The sequence below is a fragment of the Halictus rubicundus genome, chromosome 18 (genome assembly GCF_050948215.1).
Source record: "Halictus rubicundus isolate RS-2024b chromosome 18, iyHalRubi1_principal, whole genome shotgun sequence".
NCBI lineage: Eukaryota > Metazoa > Arthropoda > Insecta > Hymenoptera > Halictidae > Halictus > Halictus rubicundus.
Window position 1 is genome coordinate 8897387 of NC_135166.1, and position 17896 is coordinate 8915282.

General features: G+C 37.2%; 1 protein-coding gene across 2 annotated transcripts in view; it reads left to right on the top strand.

The window, feature by feature from the left end:
- The window catches only part of LOC143362835 (neurotrimin), a 255281-nt gene that overhangs the window by 108911 nt on the left and 128474 nt on the right, over positions 1-17896 (top strand). The window lies entirely within an intron of this gene.

Below are 17896 nucleotides of genomic sequence, written 5' to 3' on the forward strand. Positions count from 1 at the left end.
CCATTTTTCCTCGAAAATCCTGTGAATTGAAGCTTCTGTGAAAACACAGTTCTATACGTATACTCCCTAATTATGTAGAAAGAAATAATATACTAATGTATATTTTCATAACTGCACTTAAAATGGAACGCTGATTTTAAAAGCTTGTTAAAAATAGAAACATGCTGTTTCTCAATGAAATCGACAAATATCTTGTTGGAATTTATTTCATAAATGTAGAACAAAATCAATTTATTATTTCTTTAAAAGGTAGGATCGATTGAACCGGCTATTCACCTGTATATGCATACATTGTATCTACAGTTAATACAGGGTGAATTCGATAAAGCAGGACACCTAAATATCTCCGTTACTTTTCATTGTACAAAAAAACTTCGTAGGACAAAGTTACACTGTTTGAAGGGCCACATATAACGGTGTAAGGGAAAACAATTTCAAGGTCATTTTTATGAGATTTCAAGGTTATCGATGTGTTTTTAAATGGAATGATATATTTTCGTTAACGTAATGTTGTAGCTGACAAAATAACGAATTCATGCATGCAACACAATATGACCTTCAAATGCCTTCAACCCAGAAAAATGGTATAAATAAAATTCAACGTGTAAGATTCATTTGATGTATTTCTGTTACGCCAAATGTTCAAAAATACATCCCTTGAGCTGCTATACATTCAAATGTATCGCAATACATAACATAATAACAGATTCGGTGTTGACAGGAGGACAATTATGATATACATATCTTCACCTATACGTTCGTACAGAATCGTGTTTATCCACTACTAATTACTCAGAAGACCTTCTTGCTATCAGATTTCCACAGTTTCTAAGATTTCTAGATCAGTTTATCGATGAACGTTTCACAATGCGTTACTCGAAGGAAGATAAGATTGATATGATTTTCATTTATGGAGAAAGTCGACAGTGTTTAAGAGAAGCCGTGAAGTTGTACAAGGACCGATTTCCTAATCGTAATTGTCCATCAGTTTCCGTTTACTCCAATTTGATAAATAAATTCCGTGAAACTGGTAATGTCGAAAATAAAAAATGTACAAAGGTGAGGACTGTAAGGAATGAAGCAAACACAATTAATGTTCTGGCAGCAGTGAATACAAACCCTCATGCTAGTACGAGGCAAATCGCACGAGGAAGTGGCATTAGTCAAAAATGTGTAGTGCAAATACTCCAGGAACACAAATTTCACCCCTTTCACCTATCAATTCATCAAGAACTTCATGGTAGAGACTTTGTAAATCGTGTAAACTTTTGCCAGTGGGGATTGAGACAATTGATAAACGATAGAGCATTTTTTAATCAAGTATTATTTACCGATGAAGCTTCGTTTACAAATCACGGGCAAATAAGTTTAAAAAACCTGCATTATTGGTCATCTGAAAATCCGCGGTGGTTACGGACAATCGATAAACAAAGATCATGGTCCGTCAATGTTTGGTGCGGAATTTTAGATAACCAAATAATTGGCCTCACTTTATTACCGGAACATTAAATGCAGAAAAATACATTGCATTTTTACGAGAATCGTTACCAATTCTCCTGGAAAATACACCCTTGAACATTCGTGAAAATATGTGGTATCCACATGACGGATGTCCGGCCCATTCTTCCCGTGTCGTAACACAATTCGTAAATAACAAGTTTCCAAATCGTTGGATTGGACGTAACGGACCCGTATGATGGCCAGCTCGCTCACTAGACCTTACACCCCTTGATTTTTATCCATGGGGAAAACTGAAAGACGATGTTTATAGTGAACCACCAACGACTATAGACGACATGAAAGAAAGAATCGTCCAGGCTTGTGCGTCGATTTCCTCAGAAATGAATTACACAGCAGTACGTTCTGTAACTTCACGGCTGAATGAATGTATAGCAGCTCAAGGGAATATTTTTGAACATTTGACGTAACAGAAATACATCAAATGAATCTTACACGTTGAATTTTATTTATACCATTTTTCTGGGTTGAAGGTCATTTGAAGGTCATATTGTGTTACATGCATGAATTCGTTGTTTTGTCAGCTACAACATTACGTTAACGAAAATATATCATTCCATTTAAAAAAACATCGATAACCTTAAAATCTCATAAAAATGACCTTGACATTTTTTTCCCTTACACCGTTATATGTGACCCTTCAAACAGTGTAACTTTGTCCCACGAAATTTTTTTGTACAACGAAAAGTAACGGAGATATTTAGGTGTCCTGCTTTATCGAATTCACCCTGTATACATTGTATGTTGTCCCCAGGATGGTACGCTCGATCTTCAGTTGTTAATATTGGACTGTTGCTCCTCTGTTTCGATCTCTTGTGTTTCATTCGCAACGTTTCTTTCGCTGGATAAAGACGTGTCTCACAAGGTGCTTATAGAGTTACTATTCTGATATAAATCTTATTTCATATTTTATAATAGTGTGGTTTTCTTTAATACCCATACTTCCAATATATCTTGTACCTTTTAAATGGACATTGCATTATGTTAATTTCCGATATCGAATGTGATCCATGTTGGGTACGTACGAATTTCGGCCGAAAAATAATTATACTAAAATTAAAATTAAGTTTATGGGAAATTCCCTGTGAACATTCAAAATCTTTTCTAATGATAAATTATACAAAAGAAATATTTTTTAACTTGTCTACACCAAAAAATTGTGAAAGTAAATGAGATCGAAAGTATAATATTTTTCTAATAATGTAATATTAGAAGTACCGAGCACAGTGTAATCTTGTAACCAGTATACGTTTATCTTTAGCCTTTCTAGTTTCGTATAAGACAGCAACTTCTTGAAGTTCTGTTTGCCAGATTGTACTGTAGTATCTGCAGTAGAATGTATAGAAAATGTAAAGAATTTAAAATAATGACATGCTTTACGATGCATCTGAACTACGTCTTCCCACGCCTACCATTTTTCCTTTTCACGACCAGGCCACTCCCTCTGGGATCATTTCAGGCTTGTCAAGTTAGACTTGATTGAAACCTAGTATGATAGATTTCGCAGCATCCGTTTATTACGCTCTCGTATGTGCGTAATAGTTGGTAATGGCTGCTCCATTATCAAGATTAACTGGGAGTCATTTTTTTAGATTGTTACGTACGGAGAAGTTTTCTCCGCGTTTATCTCGATTAGAATTTTACTAATCTTTTTTCTAAGAACGAAAAATGTCTCAACCGACCCATTTGTTTATAGAAGGGATGATTATGCCCCAGCTGGACGCAGTCGGCACGAAGCATGTTTCAGTAACAATAACGTACGATTTCCTAATATGGAAATCTTGAGAAAATTCCCTTCTGGAATCTGTCAAGATTGTCTCTGACAAGAAACATCTTGGCCAACCCTTCGTTTAACTTTATAAACAGAGATCCAGCGGCAAACTTTCAACTCATTGGAAACGACAAATACGAGTACGTGACCCTATATTAAAAACAGACATCCCCTCTCATTTTTAGGGTATATAAACCCGTTCATTTTCATCCTCTTCGGTCAATAATTGTGCAGTAACGTGTACAGTTACGTATTCGTAAGAGTCAGTACCAGTGAGATCGGCCTAAAATTCTCTTTCGTATCAATAGACCTGATAGTTCAGTAATAGTTCTATTTCGGTATTCAGTAACTGCTCTTAGACCCCGCATTTCCAGTGCGTCAACACCGAGCATCTTAGGTAAAATTACTTTTATTATACATTCAATCGCGACACCATTGTTTGTTTCGTTTGTCATTATTTTATCGTCCAATATGCTAATCTAGAAATTGAACGTTCTTTATCGTTCGGATTGTATCGATTAAATTATATTAGATACCAGGCCTGCTAACTATCATCCTATCGACTCCCTGCTTTTGCATCAGGTTCGTTCGTGACATACCATAGTCCAACCAGAGATTCCTTCAACCTAGCGGCTCCCCAATTTCGCATTAGGTTCGTCTGTGAATCATCCAACCTCCCAACGGCTCCCCAATTTCGCATTGGGTTCGTTCACGAAGTTTTACCCCCCCCCCCCCCCAGCATCCCACCGGTTTCGCACCGAGTTGGTCTGCGTTTGACTCCATTCCTAGAGGCTCACTGACTTCGCGTCAGGTTCGTCCTCGACTTCTATGATCCTAGCGGCTCCCTGATTTCGCATCAGGTTCGTCCGGGTACCTAACTAACAAATTGAAACCATATTCCTGGGGTAATAACCATTCGCCGGCCTCTCGCGCTGCTCGCGGCCCTGGCACGTAACAAGATTCTTATTTATTGATGCAGTTTGAAATCTTATAGAATATGTTAACGTGCATGTCAGCTAATTAAATTGATTTTATGGATTTATGACTAAAATTAGTAGCTATAATTTGAAACGGTAGAAAGATTATAAGAATCTAAAAGTATTGATACATACATAACATATTACCATCGGCAATTACTTTTCTTAAAACGTTCATGTAGCTTCGTCGTCACTATTAATCTTTTTGTTTTGCTTGGATGACTTCCAAAGTGAAGAACACACCCAACACATAGCGAATGTCTAGCACTCATCTTAACAATATACACCTATATTAATTTATATATCATTAGTTTTGTAACGTTGCAAAAACTGCAAAGTGCTTCTCTAGATTAGTTCGGACCGGAACGCCCTCTGGCAGAAATCGGGTTAACCCCGGAGGTTATGTCGATTCCTACCAGAGGGCGCTCGAAAATTACCGGTTTTTGATTTTTTTTTAATATGTGCCCGCACTTTGAAAAATTTGAAAAATTATGTGTTATCAACCATAACGAGAAGCTAAAACTGTAAAAATATAAGCTTAACATTTCATAACTTCTACAAGAAATTGGCGTTTCAAAATTGTTTATTTTTTAAAATTCGGTTTCGAAGCTAAAAATTCTGAAGAAATTCATAGATGAGCATTCTAATAGCTCAAATATGCCTGACTTTTTTCAGAATTTTCAGTTGAACAGGATAAGAGATACTACGGCAAAATCTGATTTTCTTTGTCACCCCATTAATGCCCTCCATGTCGACATTCAGGGTTGAAAATTGGCACAAAGCATTTTCTTTGGATAAGCTATCGAATGACCTATCGCAAATTCAATTTGGTTCAGGGGCACTTTTGACCTCCTTATCCGGCTATACCCTTTCATCTGAATCCACAAATGGTTATATTATTAATAGTTACAAATTAAATAATTATTAGCATAAACTTAAGCGGGGCCGCATCGGTCATAATAGTTTTCTTAAGTGTGCAGGAAACACTGACTGTAAAAATTTGTCGGTTTTCCAGAGGACCATAATTTTTTGGGGGTACGTCACCCTCGCTGCCAGCGCTCGATATCGTCGTCTAATAAATTCCTCTGCATATTCTCCAACGAACGTCTGCTTCCGCGTTCCATTCAGACTTCGATAAAAGACTCGCGGCTATACGATACCGCATAATAATCTCGCGGCATATTGCAAAGAATAACCGTAAACAATCCGGCTCCATCAGGCGGTGCGGAGAAATTTCAGAAAAGTCTCTGCGGAGAACGGAAACGAAAGTGAAGATAGAAGGGGTTAACAAACGGGTACAAATAAGCCGGAGAGCCAGCCAGAGGATTCGGTAAGAATCCGTATCCAATGCGTATCTCGGCAACTCCATTTAAGTAGAAATAAAATCCCGCGGGGTGTGAGTTCAGCAGTTTGTTAAGCGGTTCTTGGCCCCTTTTTCCTTCCTCCGCCAATACTTTTTATCCGTCTATTCCTCTCCTTCTCTCTCTCTCTCTCTCTCTCTCTCTCTCTCTCTCTCTCTCTCTCTCTCTACTCTCTCTCTACTCTCTCTTTCCCCGCGGTTCATTCTCTCGTTCATCCGAGGGTTGAACATCCCTCTCGGAAGGCGCCCCTTTCGATTTGCTAACCCTCTTAGCCCGGGTCCTTCTTCGCGCTCGATCCGCAACGGCACGAGTTATAGTTTTCCAGATAGAGGCCATTCCCCGGCGACCGGGACTATGTTTCGCCAATAAAAATGCGCCCGGAATTGTTTTATGGTCCCGCACAAAGGTCCGCGTGTCTGTGGGCGGAGCATGCTCGGGAATGGAATCGATGCATTATCTTTACGCTGGTAGTCAACGACACCTCTCCGGAAATGAAAATACCGAGCGCCGCGCCACGCCGGTCCCAACCCCGATACTACCTCAAAAAAGAAAAAAAAAATTGGGAAAATGAAAACGAGTGCCGCTTTACCGGCACAAAGAGCTGCTGCACTCTCGATAATCGAAGCGGCACCCGCGGCATCGCTAACCCGCTCCAACGGGATCCGCGATATCCTGTCCGTCGGTTCGAGAATCTTGATATCCGATTGATTATGTCTGGGAAAATCTACGAGAGTCAGTCTTTGATTTCTGGTTTTCTGTCAAGTACTTATGAAGAGTGGCGATATTTTCTTTAATTTAGCGTAAAAAAAATGGAATATGATACATACGGACTTTCACGTAATAATTGTTATTATCGTTGTTGTAATATAAAACAATTTCTTGAGGTAGGTAAGTATAAAGAAAATAACACTGCAGAGCCATTTTCAAAAATACTTCCTGGAGAAACTGTGACTTCTTTTTTCAGTGAATAAACGTTAAACAACGAAAAGTAGAAATTGTATAGAAAGATATATAGAAATGTTCGCAATTTAATTATTCGAAATTGAATCGGTCCTCCTAGGACTGATTCAAGCACTAGAATAAAGCAAACCACCCCATATATTTACATTCATCTAGCAAATGTACTTGACACAGTGCAAATTAAATCCTGTGTTATTAATTACACGTAACATACACTAAATTACAGTGAAATGTAGTCAGCACCGTACAAGATGTAATAACTAGACTGTGAATTTTTATTTTTCAATAAAAAAATATTTGTAAAATAAAAATTTTAATTAATAATTTTATTCAGTAAAAAGTGACACAGCAGAATTTTAAAATTCATTAAATGTTTTTACCGTTTTGCATTTGACATGTTCATTATTGTCTAGTAATAACAAATATATTTACTTTCCATTTCAGCGCCAACAAAACCAACTCTAACTAGAATCGGAAATGGCGTTTTATTAAAGAAATATTAATTATGTTTAAATATGCCATTTTTAACGAGAATCACTAAGAAAGATTAAATTTTATATTCCGCAAGAAGTACAGGAAGCGTCGGCGGATTTAATAATTAGAGAAGTTATGATTAACTCGTAAGAAACGGAGTTTTGAGCGAATTTAATGGAAAGGCGATGACGAGCATTGCGTCACGTAAACTTCATGCGACAAGCGGGTATACTGCGTTACTTTAGAAGATACAGCGTTCCGCGAAGTCAATTTCTCGACGATAATTAGGACACTTATAGACGAGTCGGTAACTTTGATGACTTTATCGGTCGTTCGACACGCTCGTGTCACCGCTAATTTCTTTGGAAACGATGAGATCAGGTTAGACGGCCGTTTACAACAATTTCGGAACTAACATTCCCGGCATGATCGCAAGCGGTTTATGCTCAGCGCATTAAGCATATAAATAATGAAAGGCAACTTTCTCCATTAATAAACAATTTTCGTACTGAAATTAGCCGTCGAACGGAAGAAGCAGTATACATATTTTGTAGGAAGAGAATATCTCATCAAAGCGCATTTGAAGGATAATTAAATATTATCCTAGATGGACTTAGTTACTGGCTAATTTACCTTCTACCACAGTGACGTTTGGCGAAGGTAGTAAAACTATTCATCAATGTTTAGTATCAGTTAACAGTGAAAATTCTACAGAATAAATATTATTCTTTAATGGAATACGAATTCTGGCGATGAAAAATTAATTCTCACATTTCTCGGAATGGACCACTTAAAACTGGAATTTCAAATGGTTGTTTTCAGTGCAATGAACGGCGGAAGAAATTCCATAATATTCGATAACTGGAAAAGAGCCCTATTTATTAAAATATTATACGTGCGTAACTTCACCTTGGCAATCCAAAAAATTTTCACTTTTTTTATATAATCCTATAGATTTTGACGAGAAAATGCCAAAAATCTAATTTTGAACCAGCGAATTCTTAACTTGGATTCTTTTCTTCGTTGCCAAGGTAAAGTTTAACCTTTACACGAATTCGAATATTGTATAGTTAAAAAAACTCTGTCGTCTCGATAAAAGCCACGAAAATATTTTAAGTTACACTATTGCTCACTCTGCTCGGTCGGTTGTATACTTCGTTAGCATTTTATGAACGGTAACTACGTTTGTTTATTTAGCACGAGTATTTTCGTATGAATAATTTAATATCAATGATGCGGCAAGAATTATAATGCCCTTTACTTCGTCTATCATTTAGGAAAATTGAAAGCATCCAACCTATACCAAGTTCAGTCTGATCGCATTAAAACCAACTGAAAGCAACTACATGCTTTACTACTTTCAACTTTACGTTACAACAATAAATTATAATATCTTCGGTAAAATATTGAATTTTATGGTGTCGTACGTATGAATTTAGAAGTATTAGATCCGTGACACCGAGTCAGGCGCACGTACCCCCAATAAACTTTCCAAGTAATTCTCCCGAAAATAATATCTCGACTGAGAAAGCATTATTCTACATTTCCGACACATCCTTTCGTGAAATATCGCCACACTCGCCATTGTCTGTAACGCAGGCTTGTTCGTTTTCGTTCTTTTTCTACGAACCCTAAACTAAATGTCTCTATCTACGAACACGTTATCGTTCGTGTTAGAAACATAAGCACGTAAAGAAATGATCAGAAACGAATTCTTAATTTGCTTATTACTGGCCATTTTCACAGTCACTGATAAGAATAGAATAGCACAGTGGCTGTCTACCGGTTTCATTATTTTATTACTTTACGACCGAAATTTATTAATCAAATTAAACACTCGATCAAAGTCGAATTTTTAATGGTATAAATTAATGTCAGGATGCTGTACTACAAAAAGATTGAAAATCGCTGCAGGATAAATATTTTTGAAACTATTTCTTGAGAAAAAAAAACTGTTTCCAACCATAAAATTACACGTGCATGTAGATTAATAAGAGAACAAAATTACCAAATAAATCGTATGTTCTCGCTAGACTGCGGATTTTTATGCAAAGTAAACACTAGTAGACAAGTGATAGGTATGGTAGGGGCTCCTCAAAAGTCTGCTTCTCCCACCAACCTCGCTTTCATACAGCGCGCACCTTTGTCGCATTCGCTGGTGTCTCGCGTCTTCGTTGCCCTACGGCAGCCCTGGGCCGGTGTCGCCAGATAAGGAGCACGAATTGAGGGGAAAAAGTTACCCTTTCTCTGCCAGTACCGAAGTATGCACGACAGAGACGAAACGCGTCGGAAACTTGGGCAATAGCGCCGAAGAAGGGGAAATTAAAGTGGGGAAACAAGTCTTGATCTGGCGACACTGGCCTGAGTAACTTGCGGCTCGCGAGCCATAGACGACTCCTCCTCCTCTCCCTACTCCTGGTTCCTCAAACTCCAAACCAAACCAAACCAAACCAAACTCCTGTGGAGTGTAGATGTATACGCATATATTCGCAGTCACACGGTTACTCGAGGCAAAACACGGTAAGGGCAATATGAAATAGTTGATAGTGGGGGAATCGGTACACTGGTAGTGGGAGTCGTGAAGCGACAGCGGGGAAGAAGTTGTTTGGGCCTGCCCTACGGTAACGGCGCTTACCGGAAAGGAACAGTGGGCGCTATGGTGGGGACGGTCTTGTCTCAACTGACACAAAAATGTCCATTCCTGACATGGACATACGACTTTACTTCAGTTCTTAATCAAACAGTTTTAATATAAAATTTAATGCTTGAGTATGTTTACAGTAAGTTTACAACGAATGTGTTCACATTTAGTGTTACAATTGAAATCATATGAATAATAATTTTCATATATAATTTTCAACTTACTAAAATGATTAAAGAAAAACAAGTCCTTGTATTTGGCTTCTGCTTCTTCCAATCGATACAGACAATTTTTATTTTGCATAAAGATCCCCATCCACGGTCCAATGATCACGAAAGTAAACGTCTACATTATTGCCTAGACTTATTATTTTATGTTTTAATTCATCGTTGTTCGTTTATTATGATGGGGACGTATGTATTTATAAACTAATTGCAAACCCGTCAACAGCCATTTAATGGGACATCCTGATTGCACGTGGAAAAGGTGCAAACCTTGGACCAACAATTTGCACATTATCCGAAGTTGGCGGGAAATTAAAAAATTTCATTAAAGAGTCGAAATTACTTCCTGCGGAAGCAGCAGCAAGCCGGGAGGGTCCGGAATCCCGGCGCTGCGTATTTTTACGGCTCCAAACCTAATTGAAGTTGGAACCCTCGAATTGTGTCGGCGTTTGGGAGATTAGCGTCGCGTCGTGCAAATTTTTCACGACGAAAATAATCGTTCCGATTAAAGTCCGGTAGTTTCTTGTACTACTCCTGGCAAAAAATATTCGATCAAAATCGTGAATATGATTGTTGAATGAATTATTCTAGCGTATATTATAATAGATACGAAAAACAGTGATATACATATACAGGGTGGTCCTTTTAACTAAGGCCACATAAATATTTCTTCATATTATTGTGATGCAAAAAATATTTCTTACGTAATGTGCATGGTGCATATAGACCAAATATCTGACAAGAATATTTTTTTCCGATGGTTATTTTTTTCGGAGTTATCAAGTTCATCGGTGTTTTTTGATACATAACTACATATTTTTTTTTATTGCATCGTGTAACTGATCAAATACATTCAGATATGTATAATAACATGACCTTGAAATCACCATGATCTTTGAAAATTAAAGTTTTACCTAGAACTGATGTCGTTCGGCCACGACTCCTGAACCTGTGAATGCGAAGAAAATATTTTTTATCATACTTAAAGTATCGATCAGCAAATGCGTGCGCGCGCGCGCGCGTGTGTGTGTCAACAGTTAAAACAACACTCACTGTCTCTGTAGTTATCATCAGAAATGTTCAAAATGGTGTCCTACGGTGATACGTTTCCTGAAACATGCAATGACCAATTGTACAGATCTTTCAATTGTTTCGGAACTAATATCAGCACAAGCTCTAACTATTCGGTTCTTCATGTCCTCTGGTGTAGTTGGTTGTTCATTATAAACTGTTTGTTTCAATTTACCCCACAAAAAATGTCCATTGGTGTGAGATCTAGTGAACGCGATGGCCATCCTATAACTCCAGCACGACCAATCCATCGATTTGGACATTTTAAATCCGAAATTTGTTCGAGAAGGCGTGTAGAATGTGCCGGACAATCGTCATGCTGATACGAAACGGATATCTAGTGGTACATCATGTACTAGTATTTGTAGCTCATTTTGCAAGAATGTTGCATACTTTTCTCCATTTAAACTACCGTTTATGAAATAGGGACCAATTATTTGATTATTTAAAATGCCACTCCGGACGTTTACACTGGAAGGTCTTTGTTTATCCACTGATATTAGCCAGTGTGGATTGCCAATTGACCAATAATGCATGTTTTTTAGATTTAACTGCCCATGGTTCGCGAAAGACGCTTCATTAGTAAATAGTACTCTTTTAGAAAATGATTTGTCACTTTCGTATTGCTGCAAACCTCACCGAGTAAAATTCACACGATTTAGGAAATCTGTTCCATGATGATCCTGATGTAACGATAAATGATAGGGATGAAATTTTTCTTCTTCAAGTATCCGTATTTCACTACCAGTTACACGGAAATTACTGATCACCTTTGCATAAGTACAACGAGATGGACGATTACGGTCTGGAAATTTATCTTTGTACATTCGAACCGCTTCCCTCAAACAATGATCAGCTTTACCGTAAATGAATACCATATCAACTTTATCTTGCATTGAGTAATTCATTTCAAACAGTACGTTGATACACTGATAAATAAATTGAAACTGATCGGGATTCCAAACCGTTAGGTATCATCATTATTGCGACAGTTAACATGTTTATTTACATTCACACGCTTGATTGTAAAGTCTTGGTCAAAGCCTACGATCTCGATAGACATCAGTCATTTCAACGTCATGTTATTATACATATCTGGATGTATTTTTCGATTAGTTACACTGTTATGCCGCAGGAAGGGGTAGATGAAGAGTATCCTCGAATAAGCTCCAAAGTCTTCTAGCACAACTTAGGCTTATTTGGGAATAGGTCGCCAAGCAAAGATACAAAGCGATTTTGTACACGACGAATAACTTAATGACAAACGAGTCGACTGACGGGTTACTTGTAACTTCTTCTCTCTGTGTGTGACTGTCCGCGCCCTTTCGCAGGGCCTTATATAAGAGTACAACTATGGAAGTTTGGTGGGGATGGATGACACTAGCCCTTAGAGATAGGGAATGACGTGGAGGTCGGAGTTTTCGCAGGGTTGGACTTTCATATGAAATCTCTGTACCGGTGAGTAATTTGCCTTAGTCTAGTAGATGAGAAAGCTCTTGAGTTCTGACTCATCTATTTGTCTGACTTATCTACAGAGAATAGATAAGTCTGGTAGTCTCGCATAACAACACGAAGCAATAAGAAAAGAGTGTAGTTATGTACCAAAACACACTGTTCACTTTGATAACTCCAAAAAAATGACTTTCGGAAAAAAATATTCTTGCCAGATTTTTGGTGCATGCACATTACGTAACAAATATATTTTGCATCACAATAAGCTGAGGAGATATTGAGGTGGCCTTACTTAAAAGGACCACCCTGTATGTACGGATTCTGTTGCCTTTCTACCAAATGGAAAATAAACTTTCTACCTTTATGAGAAAATGATGAAGTAATTGCAATAGCATATCAAAGTGTTAGAACACTTTTATTATTTCTAACGAGGAAACGAACATTCATTTTTGTACATAGTAATATTTTCTTTATATAATATGACGATTGTATATATATGACTTTATTATTTATGTATTGTTATTGCATTTGTCTGTATCGTCAATGTAAATATTTTATACATTGAAAGTATGATATACAATGATATTGCTGTCGTATACCCGATAACCCTAGGCTCTAGTTAAACAACAACGCATCATGATAATCATGCCATAGACACGTCAGCCAAAACCCTTGAATCATCAGGACCAAACAGAGCCTTAGACTTTGTCTCTTCCACGTCATCCTTTCCACAACAAGCCTTTTCTACTCCCTTCCACATTTTTCTCTCAAAAACTACATATATATATATATATATAGCAGCCCGTCAAAACAGAATCAGAGCTTCTACTTGCATATTTCAGAGCAGAAGGTTACATCGCTGTACCTTAAACTCGCCACCGTGTATACACTTAAATAAAACTCTTCTCGATTTTATTATAATCTGTTGTACTCGATTTCCAAACCCGGAATCCAACATTGCATTTGTTTGGTCGAATAATTTTTGCCAGGGCTAGTATTTCGACCATCCGCAGATAATTGAAATATATTTCTCTTATAAATTCATGAACTTCCTGGAACGTTAAATTGATGCTTTTATATATATGTATAATATGTACATATATGTAACACTCCTTTTAAATTTAAATTCGAATAAGTTGGCACGCTAGTCTCGGTAAAGATATTTCTATGGGAAGCCACTTTTACTAAGAACTTTACTCTATCGAGACTAAATTAGATAAAACAATTTCTTCTACTAAGAAGTCATTAAAACAAACAAACAATTTATAGTTTCTTTCAGTAAAAAATATATACATATTACATTTTTCATTTTTTTATAGAAGCTAGTGTTCGAAACACGAATTTAAAATGTAACATTGACTATGTTGCAGACGCGTTCCACTTCCACAATTCATTCGATCTAAAATGATAACGTTCACCTGGCAAATATTTTAGGCGTCAAATTTGCCGCAGCATAAATTTCTTTACTGTACTGAACAAGTTATTAAAATTGTTCTGTCAGAATTTATGCGACACGTTGGAGCCAGTAATTTTAACAGAAAATATGTTCCAGCTCGATATATTGGTAGTTGCAAAGAATTTACATCGATCGATAAACTTTAAACTGCTCTTCCTACTTGCTCCAAGCATATAAAAAAGAAAAGGATAAAACATAATTGTACGCTCTGTATACTTTTCCATGGTGCATCATTTCGAAATTTGCGTTATAAGGAAGTGAGAGTAGTTCCGTTCGTCAGAAATTCGTGCGATAAATAAGGCGAACGCGGACATCGTGACCAGGATTTTTTATTTTCTTATCTTAACGAAAATGCATAATCTTCTGGCAAATGTAAAAAATGATTACCAATTTGCACAGTAAATGTGTTTATTCAGATGAAGGGCTGCCTTTAAATGAGCTCCAGCTTATTTACCTAGCAAACAGATTTCACTTCACTTAATTCTGAATAAATTTTCCTGTAATAGGACCAGGATTTTATTTTCTATTTCGACATGCGCTTCGTACAACAAAAATGGTAATTTTGACAAATACATAAAGCAACAATGTCGACAAAAATAATTCGATAGAACGTACGAATTTGTGTAAAAGACATTTTGGAGGGAAATTAATGATTCGATACAATATTTTTTAAATTCTATGTTAATAAACTTTGTTTGCCAACCTCTCGGAAATATTTTTTAATGTTATCTCGAGCATATTAATTTTTTACGTACCTGTTATTATCACGTACACGATTCTCACTCTCATTAGAATGCTATGAAGGTATCTGTTAAAAGTTGGACTTCTGCCAAAAATTTTGTTCCTAATTGTTAATGCACCTGCACTGTGCCAATATGATCGTCCCATTTATGTTTAACACGGGATCAAGGGAGTATTAAAAGTAATTATTTTATATTAATTTATAAACATAATTCCAATATATTTAATCAAATTCGTACCAATTCCTATTAAAATTGTTGGAATTTATTTCATAAATAGAACAAAATTAATGTGTTATTTCTTTAGAAGGAAGGATCGTTTACATCGTTACATTGTATCTGCAGTTAATATACATTGTATGTTGTCCCCGGCATGGGACCCTCGATCCTCAGATGTACATATTAGATTGTTGCTCCTTTGTTTTCGATTTCTTGTTTCATTCGCAACGTTCCTCTCAAACCGTAAAGACGTGTCTGACAACGCGCTTTTAGAGAATCTATTGAAATATAAATTCTATTTCGTATACAGATAAATTTATTATATATACCCATATCCCAATAAAAATGTATGTATGTTTAGAGGAAATTGGCTGAATAAATTCCCTGTAAATGAATTTTTAGAATTTCATAAATTAATTATCTTTGTGACTTTATAGTATGTAATGTTGAATATTAATTTAGGTCCTTGTTCTGGATATGTGGAAAAATATATTTTATACACGTGTTCTTGTGGACTTAACCTAACTTATATCTACGCGATACAAAATGCACGTTGTGCTTTATGGCCCGCCACGCTACAGACTGCCCGATTCGCCGATTTTCCGCGAGGTACGATGCGCATGCGGTTGCACATAGACGTGCGACTCAATGGCACGTTTTGACATGTAACTTGTTTATTACAAATTAAACGTGGAGAAGTGATGAACATATGATCGTTTTACCAGAGTTTTACGGGTACATATAGGATTTTTCATAAATATTAAATTGAGTGTTTGGAACGAGACTCGTACAAAGGATCACTCGGCGCATGCATGTATTCGTTTGAGATCCGTTCTCGCAACATTTTATTTGTACTGTCGACAAAGACCTAAGTTTCACGCTGTTCGAGCGCGAGGAATTGTCTTTTGCTCTGTTTATGGCTCTTCGACGCGTGATAGTGAGTTCGAGCCGTGCGTTTCTTGCTGCAATTCGTTTAAGGAAAGTACCAGCTGCGCTTCTGTCACGTTTCGCGTTTTCAACTTGGATTTACAAACAGCTTTGTTTGCGTTACGACGAGCGATGCGCCGACTATTTTTCTGAGAAATGAAGACGTATTTTTTGCGGAGTGTTTGCGTGAGTTGGCAGGCTGAGAAAATTGATGTAGATAGTTTTCGAAATATACAGGGTGCCCCAAAAATGCTATACTTCCTCGAAAGAGATGATTCCTGATGTCATTTCAAGTAACCTTTTCCTTCGCGAAAATCTTCTCTGCGGCTTCGTTAAGGAATTATTAACGAAAAACACGGGCCAATCGGAACGCGGCTACAGCGGACGAGTTTCAGCTCGGCTAATGTCCGGAGTCCGTCCGTTGTGGCCGAACTCTGATTGGTCCCTGTTTCTCATTAATAATTCTTTAACAAAGCCTCGGAGAACATTTCCGCAAAGGGAAAAGTTACTTCAAATGTCATCAGGAATCACCTCTTTCAAGGAAACACAACATTTTTAAATCCTGTATATTAGGGAGAAATGTAGACCGAAGCGAGATACGCTGCTGTCATTCTAAGAAAACAAGTCATAACCTGTCGTAATAATGACCTTAAAACTATATAAAGTTTTTGTATGACGATAGAGTAACTAAATCAATTACAAAAATAATTATAATATAAGACGTGCCATCACTTTGATAAAAAATTCATAAAAACTGAAATTTGAGCAATTACATGACTCGCTTAGAATATTCGCACAACTGTGTGTTCTACTGCGCTGTCATCGCAGAAATGATGGTTAAACTCGAAATTGGACACCGGAGGTCGTTTCTTGCGAGACAAATCAGCAGATCGGACAGCAGCCACCGAAGTTCGCGATCTTGGAAGTTGGTGAACACTAGGCCGGCTTGTTTATACCTATTGACAAAACGTCTATACATTTTGTCGCGCAGTTGACTGCCCCATCAGATTACCGGCTTGATCTCGCAAGAGCCAGCCGAGTTTGCCAAATGGTTACACGAATATATAGCGAAATGTGTTGTAATCCAGTTTTCGCGAATGCAATTTTATCGACCTGATATCGAGTGCCAAGCACGGGAAGAATTTGTTCCGGCGAGCCGCGACAAATGTTTCGACGTACACGACCAACCCGTGTACCACGTTGAAACAATCGAAGCCAAGGTTCCACGTCCGAATAATACCGACGCTGTTCAAAAATACAATTCGAAAGCTCACGGTCGCAGGTAATACGTAATATTACGTCGGAAGATAGCGTGCGGGCACGAACGCCGGTCTCTACATATTCAATGAGCAGCACAATACATCGCGGCCAGGATGAACGCTACGTGGCAAACAGGAACCGAAACAGGAATAAATTAATCCCGCGAATAAACGATAAACACGAGTAATTTGTAATGTAACTGGAAACAGGATGATTCTCCGCGGAATAAATCTTTTTTTTTTCTGTCCACAGCTTCGCACCGCGGAAAAGTAAATCGATGTGGCCCTTTTATGCAAACACGCTTGAGCATTCGGTCACCTGATTTTTACCTAACTTATGTACAATGTTATATCTTGACTGGTGGACGATATTTTTTTGAAATTTTTATTTTGTGATTTTACTTTTAATATTTAGTCAAGAATTCTGTTGGGTTTAAGTACTGCAGATAATCCATGCAGATTTTACAAAATATTTAAGTCAATACAACTTTCAAGGGAGCACACCGAACTCAGACAAATCGGATTTGATGAAAATTTGAGAGGTAGTTTTCGGAAAAATATTTAACACGTATTTTCTTATTATCGGCAATTGTACATGTCGAAGAGGTGAAAAGAACCCTTAAAATAGGAAATCAAAAATATATTTTAATACCTCGAGAAGTAAAGAATGTCAAAAAAAAATATTTTTGCAAATTGACGATTGCACAGACGATTCGATTTATAGCATTTCCGACAAAAAGCGTGTCTTCAGTTTTTCACCTACAATATCATGCATAACATGAAAAAAATTGAATGATGGTATGTGGAAGTAGAAGCTTCAAAATAAGTCCAAATTTATTATTGTAC